The sequence below is a fragment of the Mastomys coucha genome, chromosome X (assembly GCF_008632895.1).
Source record: "Mastomys coucha isolate ucsf_1 chromosome X, UCSF_Mcou_1, whole genome shotgun sequence".
Classification (NCBI taxonomy): Eukaryota; Metazoa; Chordata; class Mammalia; order Rodentia; family Muridae; genus Mastomys; species Mastomys coucha.
The window spans coordinates 108,532,280-108,545,703 of NC_045030.1; the positions used below are offsets into that span (position 1 = coordinate 108,532,280).

The window sequence follows — 13,424 nt, forward strand, 5'->3', positions numbered from 1 at the left end:
TTAAAAGATTTATTTATTATTATATGTAAGTACACTGTAGCTGTCTTTAGATACAGCGGAAGATAACATCTGATCTCATTATGGATGGTTGTGAGGCACCGTGGCTGCAGGGATTTGAACTCAGGACCTCTGGAAGAGTATCCAGTGCTCTTAACCACTGAGCCATCTCTCTAGCCCCTCTCCCACTTCTTATTCTATTTCTGAAGTACAATGGTAACAATTCCTTGATAGCTCAACATTCCACATTTTTCAAATTAAACATCAATTTAAAAGATAAGGCATGCTATCTCTGGATGACATGCGGGTTTCTGTAGGCTGGTGTGTGTGTGTGTGTGTGTGTGTGTGTGTGTGTGTGTGTGTGTGTGTTTTGTGCACATGCATTGGAGAGAAATTTGTGGTACTAGAGAGCAAACCTAGGGTGCCCCATATGCTAACCATACGTTCTGCAGCTGAGTACATCTATAGTCCTACAATTTTTTGTTTTGAGTATGGATTCTATCCTATTAGATCTTGAAGTTAGGTGCCATTTTAAAATAATTACCCAGTAAATATTTAAATGCAGCCAAATTAGTTATTTTACTTTCTCTTTGCACCAGCTGTTATTCCTGAAAAATTTTAAAGTAATTAATTTTTTAAAAGCACAGGAGCTCATGTACCTCATGGTTGGCAAGGAATTTCGATATGTAGCCAGTGACAACCATGAATTCCTAATCTTGTTTCACCTCCCAAGTACTGTGTTTAACAATGTACACCATCATGCCTTACTCATATATATGTGTGTGTGTGTATATGTGTGTGTGTGTATGTATATATACATGTGTACATATATACATATTATATATATGTATATATATAGTAGTTCATGAATCTTAGTCTAGCTCTTAATTCACTGTGTTTTTGAGAATGACCTTGAACTTCTGATCATATTCTTTCACTTCCTCAGTGATAGGTTAACAGGCATATATCACCATGCCCTTTATTCAGCGCCAGGGATTGAACCTAGAACTTCATGAATTAATTTACCTATACCAATAAAACCATTTCACCAGCCTCTTGAAATTCTTTTGGATCTTATTTATCCAACACAGAGATTATATTTTATTTTATTTCTTCTTTTTTTGTTGTTTCATTTTTGTATTTCTGAGATACATTTTTTTTGTATAGCCCTAGCTGTTCTGGAACTCTGTCCCTATATTATGCTGGCCTAGAATTCAAAGATCCAAGTACCTCTGCCTCCAAAGTGCTGGCATTAAAGACGTCCTCCAGTTCTTTCATTTTTAATTTAAAAATTGTTTCATAACTTCATATATGAGTACTGCACTTAGAGCCTTTCATTCCAACTCCTCCTGTGCCCTTCCTTCACTTAAATTCATTAACTCTTCTTCAATTATTGTTCTTATGTAAACACACACACACACTAAAACTTGTTGAGTCAATGTAGTGTTTGAGTGTTCATATGTTTAGGGCTGACAATATAGGATTGGATAAATTATCATAGGACTCATCTCTGGAGAAGCCTTAACCTCCTTCTCCCAGCAGCAATTAACTGCCTGTAGCTCAAGAAATGATTTCTTCTGTGCAATTACAATTTGTATTGTTATTGTGTTGGTCGTATTTAGGTGACCATATTGTTGGTATTTCATAGGTGTAGGTGTATCTTCCCTGGCATGTATAGAAGACACTGTCTCATAGCAGTCATTCTGAACCTTTGGCTTTTACAGTGTCTCTGACCCTTCTATTATGTTCCCTGAGCCTTAGGTATAAGGACTCTGTGTAGTTCTATCAGTTAGGAAGAGCCACCCCATGGTCACTTGATCTCTGCATTTTGACCAGCTGTAGATTTCTGTAGTGATCTGTAATGGGGATTTTGTTAGTCACTGGATATTAGTGGAAGTTTTGTCACCCTGTTTTTTTGAAACTTCATTGAAACTATAAAAATATGTGATACACATATGTATATAAAATTCATATATATGTATATAGCATTTTATTTTATTTTATTTATTTATTTATTTATTTATTTTATTTTATTTTATATTTTTTTTTTTTTTTTTGGTTTTTCGAGACAGAGTTTCTCTGTGTAGCCCTGGCTGTCCTGGAACTCACTCTGTAGACCAGGCTGGCCTTGAACTCAGAAATCCACCTGCCTCTGCCTCCCAAGTGCTAGGATTAAAGGCGTGTGCCACCACCGCCCAGCTTCTTTTCTTTTTTTAAAAAGGTTTATTTTATTCATTATATGTAAGTACACTGTAGCTGTCTTCAGAAACTCCAGAAGAGGGAATCAGTTCTTGTTACAAATGGTTGTGAGCCACCATGTGGTAGCTGGGACTTGAACTCAGGACTTCTGGAAGGGCAGTCAGTGTTCTTAACTGCTGAGCTATCTCTCCAGCCCCCTATGGCATTTTCATACTTCCTTAGAATTACTTCCTCTTATTTCTGTCTCCCTCTGTATTGCCCCCTTTCCCCACTTAGAGACTGTTAGTTCATCTCTTTTCCTCTTTTATGACACTTCTGTCTTCTGGTCTCTTTCTACTATTACTTCTCCCCATTCCACCTCCATGGTCTCTTATTGCTTTCCTAGTTTTTGAAATTATTACAGTTATATAATTAACATCTAAAAATTGGAGCTAGGATCCACTGATAAGTTGATAAGATCCACTGATGCAACATTTGTTTTTCTGGAACTGGGTTATTCCACTCAGTGTAATTAATATTTCCTAGTCCCATCCATTTACTTGAAAATTTCATGAATTTCATTTTCCTTTATAACTGAGTACAACTCCAATGTGTTCTCTTTTCATTTTCTATTCATCAGTTGAAGGACATTTATATTGATTTCATTTCCTAGCTATTGTGAATAAACAGCATTGGACATAGTTAAGCAAGTAGCTGTGGAGTAGAATGTCATGTCCTTTGGAATATGCCAAGGAGGGGTATAGCTGGATCCTATGGCAAACCTATATTTATCCTTTTTAGAATTCTCCACACCGATTTCCTGGTGACCCCACCAGTTTGCAGTCTCAAAAGTAAATGAGGATTCTATTTACCCCTAATCCTTACCAGCATTTGTTGTCCACTGCTCTCTTGCTCTTAGCTGTTCTGAGTGAGGTAAGATAAAATGTCAAATTAGTTTTAGTATGCACTTTTCTAGTTGCTAAGGATGTTGATCTCATTAGAAGATATTTGTTAGCCATTTTTATTTCTTCTTTAGAGAACTCTCTGTTCAGATCCATACCTCATTTTTCCTTGTATCATTTGTTTTCTTGACTCTATTTTTCAAGGTTTTTGTATATCCTGAATATTAATCCTCTATCAGATATATAGCTGGCTAAGATTCTATCCCACTAGGTGGGCTTCTTCACTCATTTGAATATTTATTTTGTTATATAGAAGATTTATAGTTTTATGAATTCCCATTTGTAACTTGTTGGCTTTAATTACTGAGCCAATGGAGTCCTATTTATAAAGTCTCTTCCTGTTTCTATACCTTGTAGCATAGCATACATACTATGTTTTCTCCTAGCCATTTCAGCATTTCAGATTTTGTATTCAGGTCTCTGAACTATTTAAAGTTTATCTTTGTGCAAGGAGACAGATACCAGTCTAATTTCATTCTTCTATAGGTACACATCCAGTTTTCATATGATCTTTTATTGAAAATGTTGTCTTTCCTCCTGTATGTATATTTAGCAACTTCATCAAATATCAGGTGGCTTTAATTTTTCATATTCATGTCAGAGGCTTCTATTTTCACACACACACACACACACACACACACACACACACACACACGTTAGCAAATTCAGGAAAATTGAAGTATCTCTTTGTATCTTGTAGAGCCACAATGAAGTAAAGCTTAAAGTGAGCAGCAAATTGAGTCTCTGAAAATTATACAAACTCTTGGAGATTAAACAACATATTACTGAATGAGTCATAAGTCAAAAATATCTTAGAACTAAATGAAAATTAAAATACAACACAGTAAAACCTGTGGGATACATTAAAAGTTATCTTACGTGGGATATTTTTAGCTCTAAGCATCCACATTTGAGACTCAGAAAAAGTACAAATAAATGACTATTATAATAATACAATGTAAGAGTTTGAAAATCAAGATCAAACCAGATCCAAATCCAGTAGATGGCAATAAATAATCAAGTAAAAGCAGAAACTGATGTAATAGAAACAAAGAAAGTAATACAAAGAATCAACAAATCTAGGAACTGGTGCTTTGAGAAAATAAGAGCTACAGACTGACCAGTTAGCAGCAGCAGCAACAATAACAACAACAACAACAGGTTCAAATTAACAAAATCAAGGTTGAACAGAGAAGCATTACAATAATCAGGGAAGAAATTCTGAATAAGGGAATTGCTACACTCTGCTAGATTAGTAAAAATAAATGAACAAACTTCAATTCATCTAAAATACCAAACTTAAACGAAGAAGACAACAGACACATAACAAATAAAGAGACTAAAAAAAAGTACTACAACTCCTTTTAACTAAAAAGAGTCTAGGTTTCTTTGGAGGGAAGAAATACAGAGGAGACTATTAACATAGGGCAGATAAGAGATGATCATTGTAGTAGCAATGAGCAGGAGAAAGGTGCCCCATTATTGATGTTTTAAACATAATGTCCTTTTACTTGTGATGTGACTAATTTAAAAAATACCAGTCTTACAGAATGCAATGTCTTAACTTTTTTAGAATTTTAAAGGAAAAGCTAAAAACAATATGTAGAGAAATGCAACAAAGGAGGATGGAAAATGTATTGGAATCAGAACAAAGTTTCTCTACAGATTTTCCAAGAAGTTCAATTGTGGTCTAAGTAAAACAGGTCTGTTTCAAAATTTTACATTTTTATTTTGCAAAATGGAATATATTGTTATATTGGCTTAACACTTTCAAAGGCAGCTCATCAATTACCTATTGTTTCCCATGTATTTTTTTGGTGATCACATATTTACCTAGACCCACAATCTAAAAAATTCTAACCGCCCTACAGTTGTTTAGAATATAATTGCTTCAATTACACTCCCGGAGACTTTTAAAGTTTTCTATTGTTTTTGTGGTACAAAACAAACATTATTTTCTTAATCATTTTAAAATGTTACTCTATGTGTATAGGTGTTTTTGTTTGTATGCATGTCTTTGCACCATGTCTGTGCATGGTTCCCAAAGAAGCCAAAAGAAGGCATCAGATTGCCTGGGACTAGAGTTACAGATGGTTGTAACTGGAAATATGGATGCTGGGAATTGATCCCAGGTCTTCTGGTAGAGCAATCAGTGCTCTTAATCTCTGAGTCATCTCTTCAGGTCTCTGTCTTAATCATTTTAAAGTGTAGGAGTATTAAGCATATTCACATTATTGTGAAACTATTCTCTAAAACTTTTATGTCTTAAAAATCGAATCTCTATAAAACTATATAACTCCTTTTAATCCTTCCATTTAGGTGGTAGAAATTATCAGTCTGACTTTGTTCCTATGAATTTGCCTACTTTATAATTCCATAAAGATGGAATTATACATGATCTGCTTTTCTGTGACTCTTATTTCACTGATAGTACCCTCAAGCTTCATCCTTTCTTTTTAAATATGGGAAATATTGCATTGGATACATATATAATGATGTACTCAACTTTTCATGGACATGTAAGTGGATTCCCTACTTTTTGGCTACTGTGAATAGCGTATTCATATACACACATGCTAATTATAGAAGTAGTCATGAATTTAAAAAGGATTCAGGTATGTGGGTAGTGAGAAAGCATGTGAATACAGTGCTTACATGAAATTTCATGAGTTATATGCACTTTTTAAAAATTTCTGTCTTCAACTATTTGGAAAATGTATCCAAATATCAAATTGCTAGATCATATGGTAGTTATACTGCCAATTTCTTGAGATGAATTCTTTGTTTCATTGAGGTTGGTTTCAACTGTGTGATCATCTGCTTCTACCTATGTATCTCTGGGATGACAAGCACATGCCACAATATCTAGCTCTTTTTAATTTTTGAACAAACCATTAATTGCTATAATAACTGTACTGTTTTTTAATCCTACTTACGATGAATTTAAAAATGCATTTTTTTTTCTACACCCTTACCAAAAATTTGCTTATTTTCCTAGTTGAATTTTGTCGGCTTCACACAAACCTGGACATATTTAGGGAGAAAAGCCTCAATAGAGAAGGAATATGCCTCCATCAGATCTGTGAGGTATTTTCTAAGTTACTGGCTGATGTGTAAGGGTCCAGCTCACTGTTGATGGGTGCCAAAAACACCCAGTGGCCAGTAGCCCTGGGTTGTATAAGAAACTAGGCTAAATGAGCCATACCAAGCAAGCTCTAGTAAGTAGTATTCCTCCACACTAATTGAAGCGGTAGGCTTCTGTTTCAGTTCCCACCTTGAGTTCCTGTTCTTATTTCTTTCAGTGATGGAATGTCACTCAGAATGTACTACTCTTCTATTTCTGAAATCTCTGTAAAACAGTGCAATAGGAAAAGATGTTAAAAACTGAAATCAAAACTAGAGGCATAATTGAGGAAATCCAGAAAGATAATATATAGAAAATCAATGGCAGGATGGGTTGAATAATCCAAGAGAACTAAATCAGTCTGAATGACAGCTTCCAGGCCATTGAGAACTATAAAATACTATAGTTTGAATGTGACTTAATTACGTAACCCCCACGAGACCACTAGAGTAAAGACTGCTGTACAGGATGGTGCTATTAGGAGGTAGCTCTAAGAAAGTCATGTTTTAGATCACTGGGGACATGAAGTAGTCCAAGTATGACCTCTTGAGTTCCTGTAGGAGGAATGCTATAAAATGAGTAAACTTAGCCCCACCCAGTGTATTTTTTTCTTTACTTGTGTGAGATATGCAATATGCACTTTTACCTTTCTCATCTAATCATTTGCTATGACATTCTCAGCAAAATCCCTTGAAAATGTCAGGCCTTTTAATGTTGAAAAGTGTAAGCTAAACAAACTATTTATAAAGTTAGTTACCTTTCAAGTGTTCAGTTGTGGTAATGCAAAGCTGACTAATACATGATTGCAATGGATTTGAGCTTTGTTTTGTCTAGCCTCCAACTTGCTATATAATCAAGGCTTGCTTTCAACTCCGGATCCTCTGGACTTTATCTTCCAAAGTACCAAGATTACAGCAATGAGCCACCATGCCCAGACGTTTAATAATATTTAATTAATATCTCCCCTCAGTGTCAACAGATATTTGTTTAGACATTTGCAATAGGGCATGAAATACCTTTTTAGTTGTCAGGAATATCCAGTATATTACATGACACTTAATATTCATAACACTCACCCACTCAATGCCAGTAATGTCCCAGATATTATGACAAGAAAAAAAAAAACACTATCCTAACCTTCCAAACAGTTTCTGAGTCCTACAGTGCATGCTTCCATTTTCACCAAAGAAATGTGACTGATTTCTGGTCTGCTCTTGCAGAAAAGAGTTAAGGTGTTATTAACAAGAGAAAAGGAGTATGGCTATCATGATTTCATCATCTAGATTGGACACTATTAGTTATTGAGTCTTTAGCTCTTATTTTAAACATCACATTTTTCTCTATGTGTTCTCAGATAAATCAGGCACATTTTTTTGTTTTGCTAACATCATTTATTGAAGAAATTGTCTACTTTATACTTCATATCCTTCTGTCAAATTTATTTTTTTTTTTACTTATTTACTTTACATACTGCTCACTGCCCCTCTCCTGGTCACCCCTCCCACAATCCTTCCCCATCCTCCCCCCATTCTCCTCTGAGATGTTGGGCCCACTCCCCTGGGTATCCCTGGCACTTCAAGTCTCAATCAGACACACTTTTCAAACATCATTTTTCAATGTTTTATTTTGATGCTAAACAGAAAAAATATCTATGCATTCAAAATTTCAACTAGATTCATTGTGTATTGCTGGCTGGTGGATGAGTCACAGTTATTATGTAAATACATATCCCATTTGGCTTCCTCTCATCTGAGAAACAATATGCCTTATATACACATACATTTTTGGTATATGTAAATCTAATTTTCTGTAAAATAAGAGAAGCAAACAACTAGATATAAGCCTAATGAAGCTGATGCAAATTTAATTTTCTGAACGTGCGTTTATTTCTTCATCTATTCTTCTTTCCCTCAGGAAGATCTTTGAGCTCAGGATCCTTTCCTTATTTGATCTGTGAAGGTTGCAAATTGTTTTCTGTATTTTTGAAAACAAAGATTTCATTCGCCAATCCCCAATTTGCTTAATGAAGTTATATGCCTAATGTTGCAAAGTGTATACAAGTATATGAATAATTTTTCTTTCTCATGAACAAGTTATTTTTTCCTCAAAATAATATTTGCAAATAGAACTTCTTTAATTCAAACAAGTAATCAGGTTTTATGTAATCCCTTGGCTAGGTGAAAGCCTAAGCATATATTTATCAGGGGCGTTAAGTTTATAGAATACTAAAACTAGACTATAGCTTAAAGGTAATCTAGTGCATTCTTTCATTTTCATATGGAAAGAGTCGAGAAAGGCTAATTAAATTGCATTAAAGCACTAAACATTGACAGAAATCACCTGTTTCAGTGTTTAAAATAGTCATGCGTTTTATAAACTTAATTTCTGAATGTGTGTGTGTGTGTGTGTGTGTGTGTGTGTGTGTGTGTGTGTACATGTTGCATATATATAGGACAGAGGATAACTTTGTGGAGTTGATTCTCTCCTCCTTCTACATGGTTTTAAGGGATCCAGCATATGTTGTCAGGCGTACACGTAGCAGGTATGTTTACCCTCCGAGCCATCCATCTCACAGTCCTAGGTTGTGCATCTTTATAACGTTATACACATGCAAAGCAATGGATATATGGAAAAAAAACAGCATGGAAAACATGATGCTAAGTTGCTAAAATTCTCAGTCATTTAAATTATGTGATACAATTGAGATTTTTGGAGGACGTTTAGCACTTCATGTGTACCAGCCTGGCGTTGAGTTCACCATGTAGCTGACTTCCTGATCTCCAGACCTTACCTCCAAGTAGTGATATTGGAGGCCTGTGCCACTACACCTGTGGAGTAATTTTAATCAAAATTTGTTCTTTGTGCTTATTATCTTATAGTTTTTTCTATAATATTCTAATATTACAAAAAAATGTCAAGATTTGCCACATCTTAGGCTATCTTTGTACTATTAAATTGTAGCAATGAAAAAAAATGTCCATTTTGAGACACAAATAGACTTCTGTGAGAGGCTAGCTAAGGCTAGGAACACAGTGGAAGCTAAAACTGTACTGAAGAAATACCCAGTGAAGAAACACTTGATGCAATTCTTGATTCCTAAGCACAAATCAAGGCCACAACAACAACTATCCTGGATGTCGCATAATTTCTCACTCTTATGTACTGTATGGGGTTAAAAGCCAATTTAAAAAAATATCACTGGTAAATCTGTAAAAAAAAATATTTTATTAAAATTCTCAACCATAGTATTTTCCTGTATGATAAAATAAGGCATGACTATTATGGCAATATCAATCAGCACTCTTGTGATGGAGCTGTATGATGACCAACTTATAGTTTCATGGAACACGTTGTTTGTTATTTATTGAATGGCTGGTGGGCAAACCATGATTATTCTAAATAAGGTATCTGTCAGACAGAAAATGATTAAATATCACCTGACACTTTAAGAAAATCCAACTGTCAATACTTGTTGCTAATGATAAACTTTGAGCTTTGAAGCAAAATTTGGAATTGGATAAATTTGATAACAAGCCTTAGTGTTTCTATTGATCTGACTAAAAAAAAAAAAAACATTGTCAAAAGCAACTACAGGAGGAATGATTTGAGTTCATCTTATAACTACCAACTTACTCTGAAATAAGTCAGGGCAGGAACTCATGGCAGGGACCTGGAGGCAGGAATTGAAGCAAGGACTGTGGAGGGTCATTGCTTACTAGATTGTACCTATGGCTTACTTAGCCCACATTCTTATACAACTCAGGATCACTTGTGTGATCCCTACTCTGTCAAGTAGCAGTCAAGAGAATGTCCTACAGACTTGCTTACAGGCAATCTGATGGAATCATTTTCTCACTTGACTGTAGCTTAATGTAAGTTTAGAAAAAAAAAATCTAACCAGGTCATGGTTTAGAATTTACTTCCTGCTATAGTTGTGTTTGGTAAGGTTTACAAGCTACTGTCCTAAGAAGAAGTTCCAAACAACTTTTGCAGATCTGGGATTATTTTAAATATTGCACCAAATATGTACAATATTCTGGACAGACTGAATCCAATTTTCTATCAAATTCTCATAAGCCATTCCAAAGTTAAAATATGAGACAAAGTCATTCATAGACATATAAAGCAGAGCAATAATAGATAAAGCCAGATCAGCAATGTGATAAAATGTGTTGGTAATTTATTATGCACTAAGCTATTTACTAAAGTATATCATATAATCAAATCAACAATCCTATGAGGTGAGTATCACATTGACTGTATTCTTACTTTGAGATAAGAAATGTTTTCCACAACGTTTAGGAACCTGCAAATCATATAGCTAGTCAGTATTTGAGATGGGATATTAAAACTAATCATGTCAAATTTTTGATAATGTTAAGTGACAATTCTGCCACTGCTTCTGAAACTGTATAGCTTGTGTCATTTACTTCTTTGTTGTTGCTAATACTCTGGCAATATGTCAAAGTATTTTAATGGTCAGAGAGTGTCTCAGTCAATGTGCTTTTGCTCTGATGAGACACCATGACCATGGCAACTCTCAAAAAGGAAAACGTTTAATCAGAGCTGGTTTACAGTTTCAGAAGTTTAGTCCATTTATCAGCATAGCAGAATCTATGGAGGCATATAGGCAGACACAGGGCTGGGGAAGGACCTGAGTGTTCTACATCCAGATCCCCATGCAAGAGAGAGAGAGCCACTTGACCTAGCTTAGTCTTTTGAAACCTTAATGCCTACTTCCTCCAACAAGGCCATATCTACCCCAATAAGGCCATATCTTCTAATCCTTTCAAATAGTGCTACTCCCGAAGCCTTTAAATATATGAAACTATGGGGGGCCATTCTTATTCAAACCACAATGAAGAATGTTAGAAGAAATTTCAGACTGTGAATTTTTATTTGTGTGATTATTTAGAATATCATGATATATATTTTGAATAGATTTTTATCTTAATTAAAATACAAAATCATTAGGCTAAATAGATGGCTCAAGATTAAGAGGACCCAGGTTCAGTTCTCAGCACTTTCATGGTGGCTTGCAACTGTTTGTAAGTCTATGTCCAAAGGATCCAACACTCTTTTCAGTCCTCCTTGGGGGACCAGGCACATACACACAGTACAGATACTCAAATGCAGGTAAATATTCTTACATATAAAAGATAGATTAGATAGATAGATAGATAGATAGATAGATAGATAGATAGATAGATAGATAGATAGATAGATAGACAGACAGACAGATAGACAGATAGGTAGATAGGTAGATAGAAACTTGTGGGGGTGAGATAGGGTGTGTCTGGTTGTGTTATTACAGCATCTCCTCTGTCTCTGCAGTTTAACCCTTCCAGTGCCCCACATTCGTGGGCTTTTTCTTCAATTATTGTTTTAAGACAGGCACACACATATACACACACATACAAATATATAAATACAACCTGTGGAGTCCATTTAGTATTGATTTTATGTCTCTATATTTTTTAGGGCTGACCACTTGACATTTGATAACCAATTAGAGGGTTCCACGAGGAAGAGGTTTTTTTGCTTGCTTTCTCTCTTTTAAGTCATCAATTGCTTGTAGTTCTTCATTTCAGGGTAAGACTCTTTGAGAATATTCCCATCCAGTTGGATTTGTTTAGGCGTTTTACTGTTGAGATTTCATGTGTGTAGCTTCCCTGTCCTATCTAGAAGGCATACTCTTATACCAGATTTTCTTTTTTTTTTTTTTTTTTTGGTTTTTCTAGACAGAGTTTCTCTGTATAGGCTTGGCTGTCCTGGAACTCACTCTGCAGTCCAAGCTGGCCTCGAACTCAGAAATACACCTGCCTCTGCCTCCCAAGTGCTGGGATTAAAGGCGTGCGCCACCACTGCCCGGTATATCAGACTTTCTTATCCTCTGGCTTTTCCAGTCTTTCTGCCCACTCTTTAAAGATGTTCTCGGAGCCTTAGGTTTTAGGGTTGTATTGTTGCTGTATTGGTTGTGGCTGGACACTCCCTGATCAGCAGTTCTCTGCATTTTAACCAGTTGCGGCTTTCTCTAATGGGTCTCCATTTAGAAATGAGAACTACACTTATCTGGGAGTCTAAGGATGAGTATTTAGAAGAGAGTTAAAAAATTACACTAGCTTAAGAAAGTGGGATAATAGCTTACTAGCCACATGGAGTTTCTTTTGGGTTGTGTTGCTGTTGTTGTTGTTGTTGTTGTTGTTTTGGTTTTGAGATAACGTCTCACTGTTAAGCCCTGGAAGGCCTAGAACTCACTATGTCAAACAGATTAGTCTCAAAGGCATGCAGATCTGCCTCCCTCTCCCTACCTAGTTCTGGGATTAAATATGTATACCACTTCACGTCTATTTTGGGTCCTTTGGTTGATCATCTTATAAGAGAAACCCTAGGGTTTGATGATGCTGATATCCATGTTTCCTGTTGTTTACCAGTGGCATGAACACTAATAGGTCATATGAGATAGTACTGATTATATTTTAGTACTCCTGCACTAGCCTCCTAGATGCTAGGTTTATAGATGGAGCTACTATACCTAGCCCATACATCTATTTTTACTTGATATATGTGGCCTGAGCTTTTGGTGTGATATCTAAAAACTCACTGTCAGGGTCAGTGCCCAGGAGCTTTCTCCTGATGTTCTTTTTTTAGGAGACTTTATGATGACTATTTTTAATTCTCAAGTTGACTACATCTACATTTAACTAAAACCCAAGTGGCTGGGTACACTTTTGAGGGATTTTTCTAAATTAAATCATCTGAAGTAGGAAGACTCACCTTTAATCCAGATCTTTTGAGGTGGGAAGATACATCTTTAATCTGAGCCACACTGATTCTTCAGTCTCTGCTCCACTTTTATCCCTGCATTTCTTTTAGACAGCAGCAATTTGGGGTCGAAAGTTGTGTAAGTGGGTTGATGTCCCCATCCCTCTAGTGGGTTTCCTAAGACTAGTATAGTTAACAAACTGAACTCCAAGGATAAAGAAAAGAAGTAATCATAAAGTTTGATAAGAAGGAATGGGAGCTTTGAGAGGATGGTAAGGGGAGAAGTTCAGGAGAGGAGTAAGTTCAAAATGCATAGTATTAAATTCTCAAAGAGTTAATAAAAATATTTTTATTAGATGTTTTCTTTCTTTACAATATCTCCTTTCCCAGGTTCCCCT

General features: G+C 35.6%; 1 long non-coding RNA gene across 5 annotated transcripts in view; it reads left to right on the top strand.

The window, feature by feature from the left end:
• The window catches only part of LOC116088201, a 58,187-nt gene that overhangs the window by 28,050 nt on the left and 16,713 nt on the right, over positions 1-13,424 (top strand). For all 5 annotated transcript variants that reach the window (XR_004117819.1, XR_004117815.1, XR_004117820.1 and 2 more), the window contains one exon: positions 4,711-4,840. This is a non-coding gene — a long non-coding RNA (uncharacterized LOC116088201). The remainder of the gene's footprint in view (positions 1-4,710; positions 4,841-13,424) is intronic.